The 14,927-nt window shown below is 28.8% G+C and overlaps 1 long non-coding RNA gene across 1 annotated transcript; it reads right to left on the reverse strand.

Annotated features, from left to right (window-relative positions):
- Positions 1-10,135: 10,135 nt before the first annotated feature.
- LOC146914178 (uncharacterized) lies at positions 10,136-11,166 on the reverse strand. Its single transcript, XR_015016473.1, has 3 exons — positions 11,035-11,166; positions 10,874-10,928; positions 10,136-10,568 (listed from the first exon to the last, which is right to left on the reverse strand). It is a non-coding gene; the product is annotated as an uncharacterized LOC146914178 (long non-coding RNA).
- Positions 11,167-14,927: the final 3,761 nt, after the last annotated feature.

The following is a 14,927-nucleotide window of genomic DNA, read 5'->3' on the forward strand; positions in this document are numbered from 1 at the left end:
ACGACGAATATGATGAAAGAATCAGCATATGGTGTGAACTTTGAAGAGATTGGATTGTACACTTTGATTAGAATGAATGTATTTTATTAGTTTTTTAAGCGATGATTATTCTTTTGTACAATTATTCATCTAATTAGCTTTAGAAATACAATTTGTGTTCTAAATGTTATTTTACATTCTAAATAGTAGTGTTTCTATAGATTATTCATTATGTTGTACTTTTAACTTTGATCTGCATCTATGAAAAAAAATTGTAAGAACTGTCATATGTTTATTAAGATTTTTTTTCTTAATATTATAATATTGATAAGATTTTATTGAATATTATAGAAATTTTTTATTTGCTTCTTTGAAATTTGTTATTCAACGAAATTAATGAGCACAAAAATACAATTATAGATCTTCTTCTTAAGAGACATAGAACATCGTGGTTCAAATCCTTCGCCATATGACTTTGTGTGGGACACGAACATAGACCAATTTTATTAATATTTAGAAATGGTTTTAATGAATCAAAAGATTGGCTTGCAATTTTGATTTTTAATTTTTGAATTTTTTAGTAGTTTACGTTATTGGTGATTAATTCAATTTTTTATTGAATTTTAGATTTTTTTTATGATTTTCAATTTTAGTTTTTTACTAATATTTGACGTTAAAAATAAACATATCCGAAATTAAACGATATATATATATATATATATATATATATATATATATATATATACCATTTTAGGTATATATTTTACATTAATATTTTTTTATTAGTTCAATTTTTTCCAATTACCAAAATTTTAAAGAAATTATTGTTTTAATGGACATTTAATGAGGAAATATTCACCATTCAATAGCTATTATCATTGTCCCGGACTTTTAATGTGTATGCTTGAAGTGTTTTGTATATTATAAATACAATGTTAGTATTTTAATTTGACTAAATAAAATAAAAGATGATACCTTTTTTTTTTGTTGGTATGATACCTTTTTAATGCCGATATTTTTAGATGATTATGAGCACAAAAAAAAAACATAGACCACTATTGCCTATATCCTCTATTGCCTATATTATATATATATATATATATATATATATATATATATATATATATATATATTTCTCAAATGTATATATGAAAACAAAGTTATTCAAAGCCTACTCTTGACACACGACACCATGGACCAAACCAAGCATTTTCATGCATTTAACATCTGTGGCGGTTATTTCTTTATTATAATTTTTTTTATTTGGTCATGATGTATGCATTAAAATAATTTTACTATTCTAAGGTTTTTTATTTTCTCATTATGTAGGCATTAATTGGACCAAACACAAAATTTAATAATTATAACTGAAAAAGAAAATTGAATTTTTTTATAAATATAATTGTTTTAATCTTATTTTTTTAAATAAATTGAAACAACATTCATCTTTTTTGTTGGTTTCTAAACAACATTCATCTACTTTAATAATTGTACCACTAAATTAATTTTTCATATGTTGAAAAAGTATAAATAAAGATAATTTGGTTTTTTTAAAATTTAAATCATTTTTAATCTACAACATGGTTAAAATAATTTTGTTATCTTTTAATTTTCCTAAGATTTTAAATATTATAATTAAATTCCTCAAAAAAATTATTATAGTTATATAATTTTTAAGTCATATTAAAAAAAAAACTTATGAAGGTAGACAAATATCTAAGAGAATCAAAAGCAATTTAAATGATAATATTGTGATACAAGCTTTCTAAACAAGTTATCAATTTATAATATTTTTAATAAATTTTAATTTTAATGCGTACTCTCCTTAATGAGTAATGATGTTTTCCTAATAAGTCATCTCAATATAATATATAACAGAAAATTGAATATTAATCAGGACATTCTCTTTACCGTCGAATTTTAATAATTATAATTATAATAATAAATTAAAAATTTAATTTTTTATAACTACAATTATACATTAATAAATTAAAATAATAAGTATTATTAAAATAAAAAGGGAAAACCAGTTCATTTCTTTTTATCACAGGTTGATGTAATTTATTAATCTGTCTTTAATGTCCAAGATCTTATCTCTTTACCACTAGACCAAACATTTACAAATGTATTACATTAATATTAATATATCATCGGTTGATCTTAATTTTTTTTTTTATATTTTATCTCATTCTTATGAGTGTGTTTCCATGGGTGGATGCACCATATGGATTTGGTGTGGCTATAGTCACACCAAATTTTTCCTAAAAATAAACTTACATGTGAAAGATGTCTACAAGTTAACAGTAGAATTGTATGTTTAAAAAAATTGGTCAAACCATTTGTGATTATATATACTTGGTGTTGTTATACATGCTTTTGCATCGACACCTACATGTGTTCACAGGATGGGTCACTTTTCATTGTAATCTATTACCCGATGCAATGAAGTTTCGTTAGGTTGGATCAACAAATCATTACATATAACTTTTTTAAAAAAATATTTAAAATATATATAATTAAATGAAATTCTATATTATAAAAACTTCAAGACTTAGACTAGATTCTATTGTTTAAAATTTGAACACTTGAATACAATTGAAACACTTTGAATCTCTATGACATGAACCGAGTATTAATAGTGTGAACACTAGGTCAGTGCTTAGAGGAAACACGTTGTATAAGTCAAGTACAATGTTAAATGAGCAAGGGTCGATATATCGCCGCCTGGATGCAGTAAAAAATAAGCAAGAGTCTCAACATCTTTGTGAATGAGTGTGAGTAAATAAGTTAGTTCACGAGAGTATGACCCATTTTAGAACATGGAATAAAAGCACCCTTGAAAATATATGGTAATAGTTGACTCTATGACTAGGAGGAAGGTTAGTTTTATGTGCCAACAAGAAACTAAGTGGGTGGGTGAAAATGCGAAAGAATTAGATATTTCAAGATTTAAGCATTGATACACTGGAAAAGTTGGATCAAGAAATGGTGTAGGCATTATTGTGTAAGGGAAAAAGGATATTATGGATGTAAAGAAGATATGAGATTGGATTGTAGCCCACAAATTTGTAGCTGAATTAGACATCTTTAATTATTATTTTTTGAAAGGAAATAAGACAACTTTAATGTTATTCGTGTTTATGCATCTTAGGTATGGTTGAAAGAATGTCCTAAAGTAAAATTTTGAAAGGATTTGAAAGGCTTAATTCAAGATATACCACAAGAAAAAAATATTTTTCTAGGAGGGGGTCTAAATGGGCATGTTAGGAGTGTTTGATAAGTTTTGAAGGTGTGAATTAGGGTATAGCCTCGGGGAGATAAATGCACAGGGTAAATTTATCCCAGATTTTTTGTTGTCTTCTAATCTTACTTTAGGAAAACAAAAGGGAGTCTTATTACATACAAGAGTGAGATGTCATGTTTTCAGAGAGATGTATTTCTTATTAGTAATTATGACAATAAAATTTGATGAACTTAAGATTTTACCTGGAGAGAGTTTGACTATCCAACATATAGTATTGGTTATAGATGCAAGGGTTAAGAGAAGAGAGAAGAGGAGATGCCATAGTTGGGATACAAGGATCAAATGGTGGCATTTAAAGGATGAAAAACAAAGTGTTTTCCAACAAAAGATTTTAAAGGAAGGTTGTGTCAAGCTACATAGAAGCGAAAATGATAAGTGGAACAAGATGACATGAGATTAGAAAAGTAGCAAAAAAGACAATAGAAAAAACTAATAGGTTTTGGACCTAACTAGGAGTAAAGAATCATGGTGGCACTAACATTTTTAAATTAAAATGAGAATCAAAAGGGGATGTTTTAAAGTGTGGTATAGGTGTACACGTATAAATATTTAGGAAAATTATAAGAGAGCTAAGAAAGGGGCAAAGAAGGCATTAAACGCAACAAGAACACAAGCTTTTGATGGGTTATACCAATCCTTACACACCAATGAGGGAGAAAAGTTTATATATATTCTTGCTAAAGGACAAGAAAGAAAGAAAAGATAGATATTAGAGAGGCAGATATAAACTATAACTACTATCATCGTATTATAGAACACGAGGTAAAAGAAGTGTTGAAACGGATGAGACAATAAGGTAGTTGAGCTTGAAAATAAATCTATTGAAGTGCAAAAAAGTTGTGGAGAAATTTCATCCTCAAACCTGAACCCGTCCCCAACCTAAACATTTTCCCAAACCCGAACCTACTACTAAAAATTCATATCCACCATTTTTTATTAATCTAATCCATTTGAGGTAGGAAAACACACAACACCATATTTTATATCAAACGAACCTCTTCACAAAGTAATTAGTCAATTTTAAATTAGGGTAATGATTACAGTGATTAAAAGTTCAAAAATATCTCAAAAGTAGAGATAATATTTAGAGATTTGCATGTTACGTATTAATATATTTCTACATTCGGTATAGGTTCGAAATGGGTATCTATATCTTTAAATACTTGCCAATCATAATAGGAACACAGGCTACCATAGATCTTATAAAAAAATCTATTTTCAAAAGATGAATTTGACAATAGTAAATATATATATTTTTTTTAAATGTCAATGTAATATATTCTTGGGGCAAATATCATCATGTTGGAGAGATCAAAACAATTGCCCTTTTTTTTTAATGACAAATGTTAGTAATTAGTTGTTAAATTAATATTACCCCTTCGTTTGAGTTTGACCCAGTACCTCTAACTCCTTATTCCTTAACTCAAATCATTTGAACTACTCAACCCCAAAAACAATTTATTAGTTAGGATAAAAATACCAATTTAAAATAAAATATAGTTGTAAACTATATATATACTTTATATTTGTAAAAGAAAATATTCCCTCAAAAAAAAATTGTAAAAGAAAAGATCTTGATACAACTATATAATATTATATTTTTTTACAAAAACTATTAATATTAAGTTATATTTTTTGTCAAAAAAAACTATATAATTTATTTAAAGTTACTTTAAATTTATATTGATTTATATATCAAATAACTTAAATACTCACAAACTTTATGTAAATTAATTTTCAATTTTAAATAATATTTTATTAAACATTAACGTTAATTCCTTGAGTAAAAAAATATAAAAAAGTATGTTAATTTCCCGTGCTTAGCACGAGTATCCCGATTTGAATGATAATCTTGGTGACCCGTTATTTTTCCAAGAAAGGGGAATACTCGCACCAACGATTGATTCAGACATTCAGTTGAGCATGTTATTGAATATATGATGTCACTGATTCCAGGTGAAGAGAAAGAGTATTTAAGCTCTGATTCTGATTGTCGATCGGGTGAAAATTCTGATGTCCAAAGAGAGTGGTTAACAATGGAATTTCTTAATGGTATTAAGAGCTCTGGAGAGAAACATCGATCAGGCCAATGGATTGTGTAATGGTGCGAGGCTGACAGTTACACATCTAGGGAAGAGCACGATAGCTGCTACCCTAATTACAGGAAGAGGGACGGTACTAGGGTATTCATTCCCAGGATGAATCTTATTCCGAGTGAACCAGGACTACCCTTCGAATTCAGGCGCATGCAATTTCCATTGACGCTTTGTTTTGCAATGACAATAAATAAAAGTCAGGGTCAATCTTTATCTCGGGTGGTAGTTTATCTTCTTATGTTCGTGTTCACACATGGACCACTCTATGCCGCTGTCTCTCGAGTTACTTCTAGAAAAGGTTTGAAGCTGCTCATCTTGGATGAAGATAATAATGTTTGCAAGGAGACCACAAATGTTGTGTATCGTGAAGTTTTTCAAAAAGTATGATCATTGGTTATGTTTTAGAATTGTTGTTGCTATAATTTAGAAAACTAAAGTTGCGTATTGTTTGGAAGTTGTTTTTTTCAATTTCTTTGTAAGGCGTGCTGGTCATTACAGGCCATGCAATTTCTATATAAGCAGATCCTCCTGCCATTGACTTTTAATTGATGCACTTTTCAGGTATAACAATACATGGAACTTTTTTTTATATCGTTGTTACCCTAAAATACAATATTTACATTAGACCATTGGTTTTGTAAAAAATAAAAACAAATAACAATCGGCGTTTCTGTAGCCCAAACTATATTTATACACACCAGTAAAAAAAATTTAACGTTTACATTCACAGACTAGGTGTATAAATCTGACACTAGGCATGGCAATGGGGGGGGGGGGGGGGGACGGGTTTTACCTTCCCCGTCCCCATACCCGATTCTCATATACTTACCTGTTATTCTACCCATACCCAACAGGGATGAGAAATTGAATCTCATCCCCGTCCCCGACGAGTTCGGGTATCCCCGCCCCATCCCTGTCCCCGCATTGAATAATTTTTTTAATAAAAAAGAGAAGTTTTTTTGCATCCCCAAGAGAAATGTTGTAATACATTATCGAACAACACGCTCACATTAACATTTGTTAGATGAAATGATTTAGTTGATCCTTTAAATATCAATTGTAGTTTTTATTAACATGACAATTATCAAACAAAATAACATGACATATCAAAAAAATACAATATAAAAAAAACAAAATTAAGATAAAAAAATATATAAAAAATTAACAAAATACAAAAAATACAAATTTTGTAGTTTTTATGATTAATAAAATACATTATGTCAACAAATAATAATATACAGTACGTCGGCGTATTTTTGCAAAAATATTACATATGTTAAGTTTAACAATGAGTACATCTTATACTACGAATAATTAGTATAAATATAAATCCAAATACTTTAATCGTTATGTGCAATGTTTAGATATTTCAAAATATATACAAAATTAACAAAATTAAGATGATATTTTTTTACATATCAAATTTAAATTATAACCACATTTATAACTTTAAGATAACATAATATAAAATCTATACATTTGATTAAAAAAGTTTTTTATTTCCCGTGCTTGGCACGGGTCACTATACTAGTTATATATTATTATAGTCCTTGTAGATAAGTATTAGATGTGTCCTCGTGAGTTTAGCTCACTTGGTGTTGGTATGGACAATGCATAAAAATATGCAATCTCCGGGGTTCAAATCCCGGCCACCACAAAAAAAAATAAGTATTAGATGTAACCAAAAAAAGATAAGTATTAGATTAATTAATAGTAGATTGATATAAGTCAAACTTCTTATTGGATAAGATATGCATCTTGCGCCTTATTTAAACTTGTTTCATTCAACTATCGCGCGTTGCTTTAACAAACTTTGTTTCATATTCCCTCCTTATTCAATCGCAAAGCGAGATAACATAGCTTAGTATCATCGTTAGTTTAATCAATCGCAAACCATCCTTCTTCAATGTCAACATATCGTGCTGCGGTGAGGTTCCTTTTCCACAAAGTGCAATACAACTCTTTCAAATCAACATTCTAATCGGATTCGCCGCAACAAAATTTCATTCTTTAATTTCAGGTATAATGTTACTCCATATTATCTTACCTAACACTCCATATTAAAAGGATTTGGATTATATTTAGACCTTATTCTTCGTGTATATATTATAGATTAGTGCAACAAAATAATTCATTAAATACTTAATTTGGTATTTAATAGTATTTAATAGGTTAAATTACATCATCATCGTTTTGGTTAACATAATGATTAAATTGAAAACATTTATAAACTTAAGACTTATGTGTGACCAAAATAACATAAAAGATCAATGAACCAATATATTACAAACCTCAAACTTAAATACCCTGATATAATTTAGCCTATTTAATACTATGATTAGTGCCCTTAAAAAAAATACTATGATTAGTGTTTTGTTAATGTCATAGCAGCTACACTTGATCTTAGCCAAAACTTCATAGTAGTTGCTAAAAAACAACGTCGTAGTCGAGCAAGGTATATTTTTATTTATTTTGGCACGTAAAGGAGTTATAGAAAGAGAAAAAAAAAAATAGGAAACAACCTCCACTTAAAGAAACAGTTACTTAATGTTTTAAAGAAACAGTTATTATTTTTTAACAGACATAGAGCTTGATAGTCATCAGCAGCCTAATAATAATTATGGATTCTTGTGGCTGAAAGCGGTGCCTCTAAAAGTGTCGATTTTTGCTTGGCGCCTGTTCTTAAATCGGATTCCTACTAGAGATAAACTCTTCCAACGGAAGGTCCTGCTTGCTTCTGAACAGGGATGTATTGCTAATTGTGGTCTTAATGAGGACAGAGATCATTTATTTCTTACGTGCGGATTTTTTGGTGGAGTGTGGAGTACGGTTACGAATTGGCTTGGTTTTTCAACAGCTTTCCATTGTCAATTCTTTGCTCATTTGCATCATTTTAGTGGTTTGAGGGGCTTCTCAAATAAGTCTACCGAGTCCATGCAGATTATTTGGTTGTCAGTAGCTTGGACAATTTGGAAAGAACGGAATAATAGAATCTTCAAAGGAAAGGAGGACAACTTGCAAGCGCTTGGTGAAAGGGTGAAGCTTCAGGCATTTTGGTGGTTGAAATCGAAATACGTTAATTTTGATTTTGACTATCAAGAGTGGCGGCGTAGTCCTTTAACCTGCTTAAACTCAATTTTATAGCTTGTTGTTTTTGTTTTCTTTGTGTTTTTGCGCCTTCGTGGCATGTACAGGATTGTTGAACTCTTTTGTGCCTAGGCGTTTTGGCACACCTTGTGCTTTAGCGTCTAGAGTTGTTTAATATATTCCATTTTGGCTTTTTTAAAAAAAAAAATGTTTTAAACAATTTTTTTTTTAAATTACCCTTCTTCAATTTAAGATTGGTTTGAATAATGACAAAATAACATTTTGATAAAAAAAATAAGTGGGTGTAGCTCGTTAGTTATGTTATTAGGTGGGTGTAAATTAGCAACATTTTTTATAATATTGTTAAGATTAAAAATATATCAATAATAAGAATTAGGGCAAATTGCACCGACATCCCTTGAGTTTTGCAATAATGTCACTCACACCCCCTCTATTTTGAATGTGACACATAACAAAACAAAATTTGGAAGGTTCTTATCCTAATTTTACTGAGCAACCGTTCTCCTTCCTATACAACTTTAATGAACGACATGAATCTCACAATGTTATACTCATACTTGGTTGTTTGACTAGTTTGTCATATTTCCATTTATGAGTAGGTTCGTGGCATAAAAATAAAAAAAATAAAAAACAGTAGGAATAACATGTGATTGTTCTTTCAAGAACACCCAAACACATACCTGTGAAAGTAGGTCCAACATATGCTATAACGGCCATTAATGGAGGTGCTTTTGATTTATCGCTCAATTAGATAAAATCAATTAAATTTGGTTGATTTTATTTCTCTTAAAAAATAACATACTAGTAGTTCATAAATCAATCTAAGATATTCAACAACACATATTACTTTGAAGTTGAACACGTGTTTGGAATTTGAACAAACTTTTTTCAATGCTGAATCACAATTTTTTGTTTGTTTAGTACAATGGTCTAACGGTGTTAACCTTAAATGAGATGTAAAAAAAAAAAATAAAAAAATACGGGAGGTTAGTGTCACTTTAAAAAATAGAGGGGGTGTGAGTGTCATTTTGACAAAACTTGGGGAAGGTCAATGTAATTTATCCTAAGAATTAGTTTATCATTATCTAAAAAAATATTCTTTCAAAAAACTATGGATTATTTACACCCAACTCCGTCTTTTTTGCCAGACAGATCCCGTAAAAAAAAGATTAGGAGTATATTTAGACCTTAATCTTCATGTATATATTTAAGATGTGATTTTTTTAGCCGTAGAGATGTGAAATAAGTTAGAAAGATATAAATATATAATATATTTGAATTAATAATTTTTAGGGAAATGTTAACTTGTGCCCTTAAGGCATAAGTTAATGATTCAAAATAGAAATATTCTATTGTAATTAATGCATTTGACTTTAACTTTTTTACTTTTCAATAATTGAATGCACAAAATTTAAGAAAATGTTTCCATTTTTGGATTGCTTAACATATGCCCTAAGGGCACAAGTTAACATGACCCTAATTTTTAATATGTTATTTGTTGGATAATAGGGATCTGAATGCCATGTATCTACAAGCCACAAAAACAAGTCACACTCAGAAGAATAATGAAATTTACATCACATTTCGAAAGGATGCTTGGGAAATGAAAAGGTTAGTGGTTATGATAGTACTACAATTTACAGTCACTTAACACAACACACACTCATATTCCCTCTGATTACTATTATAAGCAAAAATTGATTTTTAGGTTCATTCAATAAATGATGTATGTGGTCTATATACAGACCACATGCATAATTTATTGAATGAATCTAAAAAATTAACTTTTGCTTATAATAGTGACCGGAGGGAATACATGGGTTCCAATCCTGATAAAAGCTCTCCTCCTGTTACCTTGAAATGAACAATCCAACAACATAAAATAAAACCTGCACAAAAGCTAGGCGCACAACAAAACTTCACCTCAGACCCACACCACCATCAGACGAGAAAGACTTGTTAGGGCACAAGCTTATGGACACATGACTTAGGCACACACACAAAATACATTTTCCTCCAATACACTCCTCCTCAGCATCCAAAACCAACAAACATTCCAACACCTTGTATAACGATTTAACCTAGACAGCAATAAAACACCACAAACTCTTACAACACCAAACCGAAACACAAACTATTAGTTCAAACAATCTCTTAGATGCCAACACCACTTAAAAATCGTACTAACATCGTTGGACATGCTTTCAAAAATAATCTCATTTTTCGACTTCCACATAACCTAACTAACAGCCTGCCAAATCATCCTATAACTACACAATTTCCTACTGCAAAAGAAGATTTTGTTGAGTAATTTAAGCAATACATAGCCAATTAAACACATTAGACCACACCTTATAAGAAACTTAACAATGTAAAAATAGATTACCTTTACTTGGAACAAGACCATGAAGTTTCCTCCCGACAAGCACAAAACACACAATCTGTAGAAGAATCCAACAATAGAGCATGACACAACACTAGATTACCTTTAGTTGGAATACGACTAAGAAGTTTCGATGAAAAAGCTAACACTTTCCATGGACAAACCTTCCAACACCTTGTATGACGATTTAATCGAGATATCACCACCACATTTCGAACGCCAACCCCACACATCATCACTCTCCCCCCACCGAGCAACATCAAGCAGGCACCCTTGGATTCTTTAATGAAGGAAACTAACATATAACTTACACTATTAATATTAAGATACTCTTAATTTTAGATCAAACGTTTAAATATATTTGAATTTAATTTTTTTATATGGTTATGATTTTAGCCTAGCATCTCAACACGACAAGGCTGCTAAAGAAGCTTATCACAAAAATAGTAATTTTTTTATTTGTTTCTTATGGGCAATGTGATTTAAATTGATACTCCTTTCGTCTATAAATTATAGTAATTTAAAGTTTGTGCACGATTATTAAAGAAATGATTAATTGTGTTGATTTCAATGGTAAAATTAATATCATTTACTAAAATGCTCTTATTAATTGTAGTTAGTTTTTTTTTTTTTTATAAGCAAGGAGAAAGGACAGACATCAAGAGGCATCATCGACATCCCAACTAGGTTGGCATCCCGAGATACCTCCATCCTATGCCGCCAATCTCAACAAAATTTTATTAAAAAAGGGGGAAAATAAATACAAAAGGAGGGGGACTAGACCAAAACCCTCAAAGGATAACAAATAAAAAGAAACAGAAAAAACACCAAAACAACCGAAAACAGATTATGGAAATCTGTAGTTTGGTAAACCGCATTTGTCCATAAAGAAATTCAATAAATAAGGGTATAATAATGAAAAGAAATAATAGATGATGCATTGGTATTCTAAAGTGACAATTGTGAGAAAAAGAAAAAACTGCTAAAGAAACAATTATTCTGAGACAGATGGAGCATGTTTTGTTGTTAATGAGTTCTATTAGCATATCCTCTAGAACGAGTCAAGATCCTCTCCATTTATTTCCCTCTCCATTTTCTTTATCTAAAGAAATAAAGAGACACATAAAAAGTAAAAAATAATTAATGACGGTGAGACCCACTAAATGATATGATCCACCATATATTTTTTATGTCTATCTCACTTCAAATTGCATTTTCCATTTATTTTATAAATGAAAAGGATCTTAACACATAACACACTCTTTTATTGGTCTCATTCAATTATATGAATTTCATATAAATTTGGTTGGACGTAGACTTTTTAATTAATAAAGGAAAATATGTTGAAAACTGTACATAAGGGAGTTTATTGTTTCTTTATTTCATTAATGTTAGGGAAATGTTATCTTTAGCTCAATTATTGTTCTGAAATGTCGTCGTTGCTTAATAAATTTACACAGAAAATTATAAATTGTAGTTAACTTATATTCTTCTATCTTTCAAAAAAAAACATATATTCTTCTCATTCATTGTACATATTATAATATTGATTACAGAGTTATGTTAACCGGTGCCCCATGGCACTGGTTAAGCAAATCAAAAAATGAAGGTTTTAAATTAAAAGAAATACTTTTTAGACTTTTAAAAAGTTGACTGAACAAGTTCCAATATGATGTTACTATATTTGCTTCCTTAACTAGTGGCTCGGGTCTCGGGAGCACCGGTTAACATTACCTTTGATTATAATATGATTTATAATATTGATTATAATATTTCTTCTTTAAGCTTCTTAACAAATGACTCGAGGACACTTGTTAGCATTTTCCTTTTGATAATGAAATTTAAAATTTTGAAAATTGGACATTTAGTCTTTTCCTTCTCATTCCTAGAGGAAATGAGCTAATGGTAGGCTGAAATTATTTTTGAATTCAATCTAAAAATTATGAGTATATTTTATTTTAATTTACAAAATTAAGTATTATGAATTTTAAATTAAAGAAAATATGAAAACCAAAATTTGATATATTATTATGTTCGAATTTAATAAAGAAACCACTTTTTCTTTCAAAAAAATAAATAAAGAAACCACTTTTTAATATAAAATAAAACAATTGTGGAGTCCTCATATTAACTTGGTAGTTTGGGGGATGAATATGAGTTAGACCATAAGAAAGTCATGCCTTCAGCCATTCACTAACAAACTAACAAATAACATTTATTATTTAAAATAAATAATAATAGGTGGCCATGTAATTCTTCATTTTACTTTAAAGATTACGTTTTACAACCACTTCAATTTTATATGTATCATGAAAATTTATTCTCTTTCATTTATACTAAATATTACTCTTGTTGTAGAAATAGATGACTCTACATTCATGCATTTTATGTGAGAATTGGCATTATATATATTAGAAATATAAAGTGATTTAAATTAAATGTTAACCTCATATTATATTTGGTGCAGCTTCTCTTTCAATTTATCTCTTTATTAATTTGTAACAAAAAAAAAATCTCTTTATTAATTTAAACCATTTTAATTATCATTCTATCCTTCTTTACTCAAATAAACTACTAGTTTTTTAAAATTTGTATCACAAGGAAAACATCACATCCTTACCATATTGGTTTCCTAAGTCCATCAACCACCATCTCCAGCACCCTAATCAATTGAATAAGCATATGAAATAAAACTTAGTGAGATAAGTCCATAACCCAAGATAACAGATAGGAATAAAAACATCAAATATCTCATTAACTGTACCATAAAAATCCATATACCTATATACTATGTAAAATTGAATACCAACTTTAGTGTAGCCTTTTCTTCTTTCCATTTTAGCATTTCTTTATTTTATTCATAATTTTACACTTCTTTATTCAATCTCACAACTATTTTCTTTTTTAAATATAAATATTGATATGTAAATGAGATATCAAGTTTTGTTGTATACTTTTTTTTTCAATTTTCATTTAAACTATTAAATGTGTATTTTTTTATTTAATCAAATAACTGAGTTTTTTTTTTCTCTAAATAGCCACAAAAGATATTACCTTTCATTATGTTTTTAAGAAATTATATATTCAGTCATTTACCACTTAAAATTGTATTTGAATCTCTTTTTGTTTTTCTCTCAATCTTTCTCCTACCTCTCAGTATCTATCTTAATTGTATTCTCTCTCTTCACCGTCAATTCATTTTATTTATAACGAGGAGAGAGAGATATATGAGAGAGAAAGTGGAATGAGAGGATCCAAGTTACTTTTTTTTAAGGAATCAAAGTTACTTAAAATTGAAATTTGAGAAATACCATCATCTATATTAAACAATTAATCGTAGACATATTCTTTAGAAGTGGAAGAAAAAAAAGCAAATAAGAAAAAAGAAAAAACAAGTTACCTACATGCAAGATATAAGATCAAGTTTTTATTCAAATTATCTCTTCAAAAAAAAAAGTTTTTATTCAAATCTATTGGGTATAAAACCTTTATAAAATTTTAAAATGTAGAATGTTTATAAATATTTAATTTTAATCAATTTTAAAATAAAGAATATTAAATTTACAACTCACTAATATATAAAATATAGTTTTAAATGTTATGACAAATTTTAAAAGGTTGAATTTGACTTACTTTCTTATAACTTCTATTTTTCCTCATCTTTCACTTAGATAAAAAAAAAAAAAAAGTCAAAATCTACTATATTTTTAAAATCTCCTATTACTAAAAAACATTAGAGGTAGTACACAAGAAAACTAAAACCGGTAGAATAAGGAAGTTGGCACCTTGAATATTTTGCTGATGTGGAACAAATATAGTTATGTGGCACAAGTATGTATATGATGTGTCGAAGGGAGAGATTTAGGCATCTGAATGCCATGTATCAACAAGACACAACATTGCATACAAAAACAAGTCACATCCAGAAGAAGAAGAATAATAATATTTACACCACATATCGAAAGGATGCTTGGAAAATGAAAAGCATAATTATGACTTAATTATGATAGTATAACTAACAGTCAGTTAACAAAACACACTCAAACACGGGATTCAA

This window comes from Medicago sativa, chromosome 6 (assembly GCF_051527215.1).
Source record: "Medicago sativa cultivar Bolivia chromosome 6, Bolivia_mono, whole genome shotgun sequence".
Classification (NCBI taxonomy): Eukaryota; Viridiplantae; Streptophyta; class Magnoliopsida; order Fabales; family Fabaceae; genus Medicago; species Medicago sativa.